The sequence below is a fragment of the Acanthisitta chloris genome, unplaced genomic scaffold (genome assembly GCF_000695815.1).
Source record: "Acanthisitta chloris isolate BGI_N310 unplaced genomic scaffold, ASM69581v1 scaffold30253, whole genome shotgun sequence".
Classification (NCBI taxonomy): Eukaryota; Metazoa; Chordata; class Aves; order Passeriformes; family Acanthisittidae; genus Acanthisitta; species Acanthisitta chloris.
In genome coordinates this window covers 16,748-22,467 of record NW_008664784.1, presented here as the reverse complement: position 1 = coordinate 22,467, position 5,720 = coordinate 16,748, and positions in this window count along the sequence as shown.

Below are 5,720 nucleotides of genomic sequence, written 5' to 3'. Positions count from 1 at the left end.
AATACACTTGCGAGAAGGAGAAGGTAAGTGTTCATGAGCAGGCATGTTTTGAGGAAGTTTTCCCTCTCTCCTTCTCTAAGGTATCTTAGGGGGCACCCTTAGATCCCTTCGAGGTGGTAGCAGTTGAGTTTTCTGGGAAGAAACATCACCCTTACTCCTGTCAGGTTCAGCATATCCTTCACCCTGAGTATGTTGCTCCGGCTCTATCACAAATGACAGCTTCTCCTTAGAGCATGGGGTCCCCTCCTCACCTGCCTGCTGACATGGCCAGAGGTCAACCACACGTGGCAGCACCTCTGCATGCGAGTTCTCTGCATCTGGGGTTGGGCTTCGTAGTCCCATCTTTACGGGATATCAGAAGACAGAGGTTTCCTTGTAGCTTCTTATCCTGCTCTTGGCTGCCCTGTCCACTTTCTAGCAGAAGAGGTCATGTATCACCTTCTGCCCTCCAAAGTTTCCTCTCTAGAGCACAAGTCCTCTCTTCAAGCTCAGGATCACAGCCTTCAGCACCTCTAGTCACCTCCACACCCCTCTCCATCACACCACTCATTCTTGCAGGAGCCTTTTGCATCGTTCCCATAAGGCAGCCTCTTACAGCATCCTACTGCTCTCCATGGATGCCCATGGGAGTGTGAGCCCCTTGCCCACATACAGAAATCATAGGTTGCCAGAGAACCTGGGGAGTCCCAGCACCCCTGCCCTGATGGAGCTGCCCTGCCACCTCCCAGCCTGGCCACAAGGTGCTCCTGCCCAGCCCTATTTCTTGTCCTCACCTGAGTCGCAGTTGGGAATAATTTTAGGTTCATCTTTATCATTCACCTCTGCAAAAAAAATGCTGTTACCTCTTAGTCTCTTTTTATACCTTTCACATGCAAGCCGTAACTAACAACTATTTATTAACTTCACCTTTCAGTTATTTAATGTTATCGTTGCAAATCTAACCTTTTTTTTTCCCCAAGGAAGCTTGGGTTGTTTTAGGCTTGCAACTCTATTAATTCTTTTTAAAACCAGTGTACTTTAAAGAGAAGTGAATATGTGGCCATGACCTTTTAGCCTGTGGTTTAAATCACGACCAGCAGAGAAATGCTGAGGATGATCAAATCTGGTGTTCACTGATGTATGCACATCAGCGCTTCAGATAACCAATAACCCAATCACAGTTGTGTGTAAACAGCTCCTTGAAACTCCTTAATGTTCAATTAGTCTTCTCCTAGCTCTGTTCTGCCGTGTGGCTCCTTTTGAGTAGCAGCTCTCTCAAACACCTGACTAATATTTCACAGGCAGAGATGAAACAAGGAGCAACAGCACAGACCTGGATGGTTTTAACTACATTCACTGAGCTTATCATGGTGCTCTTTCAGGCCACCAAATAGACTGGGCATCTTTTGCCAAAGTTTCTGTGTGCATGTGTGCACATTCTTATGTACTGAACACTCAGAAAAAAAAAAAAAAGACCTGTTTTAGCTCATCCTGGTTCACAAAGCAAATGTACAGGAATTCTGAGTAGCTATTTACTGTAGGCTTTGAGGACAACAAGTCTATGTTAAAGGAATATCTTTAAAATTATCAAAAAGTTAGGAAATGCCAGAAACTATTCTGAGTAGCTATTTACTGTAGGCTTTGAGGACAACAAGTCTATGTTAAAGGAATATCTTTAAAATTATAAAAAAGTTAGGAAATGCCAGAAACCGCCTGCTTATAGTCTTGAAGTGGTGTATGTACTACCAAGGATGGATGGATGGATGAATCAATAGAGTTATTATGGGAGTCAGTCCTTATTTGCATAGTCACTTGGTATTTTCTGCATGGAATATCTGCTCCAGTACATGGGTCCCCAAAGGACAACAAACTTGTGTATGATACAGGTTAGGCCAGCCCTAAAAACTGCAGTGGTATCTCAGGTCTCCAGATGGTTGGATATTAGGAAGAGATTTTTTACAGAGAGAGTAATCAGGAATTGGAATGTGCTGCCCAGGGAGGTGGTGCATTCACCATCCCTGGAGGTTTTCAAGCTGAGGCTGGATGTGGCACTTAGTGCCATGGTCTAGTAATCACGGTAGGGTTGGACTCAATGGTCTTTGAGGTCTCTTCCAGCCAGGTTCATTCTATGATTCTATGTGGCATGGGTCCAGCTTAAAAGGTCTTAATGCATCCAGTGCTGGACAGACCACTACTGCTCAGGAGCTCTGTTTCCAGATAGTAATCTAAATAAGATCAAATGGGATTTTACAGCAACTTTGATGCTAAAGGCTTTGCGGTGGAAAAGCTCTGAAAAATTTACTATTTTTAGTCCAAAGGGGGGGATTTTAGTAAAGCAGTCTGAGAAAGATGTTAAAGGAAAAGTGTAAGTTTTTTATTCATAGTCTGAAAATGCAAAGCCAGGTGGAAGAAACGATTCATAGTATTCTCAATCCTTGGGTAAAAGCATTGGATGCAGCGGTTTTGTTGGCTCCGAGCTGTGACCCTGTATCCAAGGCAACTGTTTCTGGATGTTAGGTGGTAAGGAGCTATAGAATAAATGAGAAGCAGTTGTGAAATGTACAGGTATGACTCTCAGGGGAAATAATAATGAAATGCTAACAGGTGAAAAAAAGGGTTGAGGGAAACACCAGAACCCAAACATGGAATTCAGGCTGAGTTGTTCTGTTCCTGATATGGTGTAAGTGTCGGGCAGTAAAGACCAATCAAGACTATTGGAAAGTTACGAAGTAAAGCAAGCATGGAACAGACGTGAAACAAAATTGGTTGCTTTTGTTTCCCTGTAACCCCCATCTCTTAGGGACCAGTCCTGTAAGAGCGTAGTGTTTATTTTGCAAGCAGTATTCTGGTTATAGTTGGTTTTGTTGTTGTTATTTATTTCTGAGGAATCAGTTGTTTAAAAAGTTTTATTTGACCGTTTTCATTTCTTTTGATTCCTTTAAATATAACTACATAGCAGTTATATAATGGTATAGAGGTGATGCTAGTCTAATGATCTAAGTGCTGTGACACTCTGGGATTTGAAATGATTGCTCTGGTGTGCTTACTTGGTGTGTGAGCCAAGTTCCATGGCAGGACATCTGCATAAGAAGAACTGGGGAGCCTAAAAGAGACGGGGACACATTATGTCATGGTAAAGGTTGGAAGACTTTCTTTTGTTCTGTTTTTGAGGTGACAAAAACTTAATATTCCATCTCTAGGTAAATATATCTTTACTGGAAAACTGTCACCCCCCCCTTAATCTCAAAATATAGTAAGACAAAGTAATTGCCAAAGCAATTGGCCCGAGAGCTCAAGGTACTAATGCTGCTATTCCTTTTTGTCTTCTGGCATCAACCATCTCTTTGATCCCTAAGAAAATGGGTAAAAGAAAAGAAAGCAAGAGCAACAGGAAGCATGTCACAAGTTTGTCCAGCTGTACTACCTCTTGAATCCATCACTAATTTAAGTAATTTAAAAATCCAGATGAGCAGAATAGTAATCACAAAACCTGTTATGCAGTCAGGATGAGGGGCTCATTCGTTTCCAGCAGTTACCCATGAGAGGCTGCTGAAGAGAGTTTTTATCAGCTCATCTCTGCTAATTCTGTTTGTTTGGGGAGGAGAAGTATAAAACAGATGAAATTATGCTGCCGTAGAGCTTGTATCTGAAGCGATGGGTCAGAGTGGGGCAGAATTAGCATGAGGGGGGTTGAAATATTGCATCTGAGCCACACAGAGTCAAACCCAAGGTATCTGTACAATATTTAGGACCATGAAAAATGCAAAGCACTGTTGTGCTTTTTTTCTTGTACTGTCTCAGAAGCACAAGCAGTTCTAGATGAATTTGTTTCATCCTTGAGCAGGGGCTGAGCTCAGAGATGATGTACAGAACATACCAGGACTAACCTCTCGTGGTCCAGGTGCTGCTGAAGGGACAAACATGACTAGCAAAGGAAGATGCAGTACAAAGTGTACGTGAGCACACTTCTTTCTGCCAGCTGTTGACCACAGGTTGCTAAGGGACATGCTTTAGTGGTGGGCTTGACAGTGCTGGGTTAGTGGTTGGACTCAAAGATCTTAAAGATGTTTTCCAATCTAAGTGATCCCCTGGTCTCACTTTTTGCCTGGTTTACATATTTCTTAGCACTCTCATTGCTATGATGGGTCCTTTCACATTGCATAACTACGTACTGAATTTTGGTAACATTGTGCTTCAGATGACCTTGATTAAACAAACCACGTCAAAAATATAAAACTTCACCACCTCTCATGAATGATCACCAGAAATTGCTAAAAAGCTTCAGCATATTTACAACTTGATCCAAACTGTCACTATCTCTTTTTTTAATTTGAGATTATTAAATGTCTCTAGCCATATGTGTGACAATAAACCCATTTATTTTGATGGTGATGCTCGCATGCTTGCTGTGAAGCACATGTTTAAATGCTTCGCTGATAAGGCACAGGCAAACAGATGCCTTCTCCATTACAAGCTGGCTGTGTATCCCTAGCTGGCAACCACAACACGCTCCCCAGCTTCTTTTGAGGACCAAACACGTGTGGATATTCATCATTAAATGAGCAGACTCCTGCTAGCAGCCAGCCCAGCCCAGAAAATAGGTCCACCCCAGAGAGGAAAAGGAACTGAGAATAGCTTCCCTATCACCCATGTTAAGCCTGGGACCCCAAGGCAGGTCATGAAGTCTGATCAAAGGTAGTCTTTTTAACACTACAAAATGGTGAGCTGATGGGTCCAGAAAACACAATCTAGTGACCTCTTTGGTAATACTTTCTGGTAATACCGTGCTAGTTTTTCGCTGACTTTTATAGAAAACTGCTGGCTTTACTGTGAAGCATCATAGAATCATAGGATGGTTTGTGTTGGAAGGACCTGAAAGATCATCTATTCCCAACCACCTTGTCATGGGCAGGAACACCTTCTGCTGGACGAAGTTACTGAAATGATGCAGTATAGTCTGAATTGCTGGCACATAGCTGTTTCCAAGCATGCCAAATCTGTTGTGAAAGTAGGACCACCTTCTTCCTTGTGCACCTTCATGTCATTGAAAAGATATGTCCAAATTTACTTGTCATGAACATTTACATACTTTTATCAACCTATATGAAATTCTCTGTCAATGCAGTGTGAAGGTAGCACAGGTAAACACAGCCATTATGAAAATAAATCAATAGATTTCAAGCAGCAATCTCAACTCATTATACATAGGAAATATTTTGCTGTTGCTGTTGAAAGCTGCATCACTGTAATAAACTGGATTTAATTATTTCATTATGCCCTATGCTAAAGGTAGCTCCTTTTCCTTCTCAAACTTTTACTGATGTGGTCTGATGTTGATGTGTACCTCCTTGAATATGTAACTCACTCAGCATTTTTGTGGAGCAATATGGTAAAGACATTTCAGCATGTGGATTTTTCACAAACCATTAATTCTGATTAGATGCAGTTATTTATTCATGGGGCGTGAGCAGTCACCTCGATCCTGTCAATATGCTTTTTGACTGAACCACCAAGTGTTTTGACAGGGAAGAACAGCAGAACAAGGGCAATACCTGCAGAACTGAGTTTCAAGTGTTTTGACAGGGAAGAACAGCAGGACAAGGGCAATACCTGCAAAACTGAGTTCCATAAGAATTTTCCTGAGATAGTATGTGAAGTATTTGTAATTTTTTCTCATAAAATAACTAGTATCAGCAAATAACGTGCATTAAACTTCCTGGATTTATTTGCTTGCAAATTTA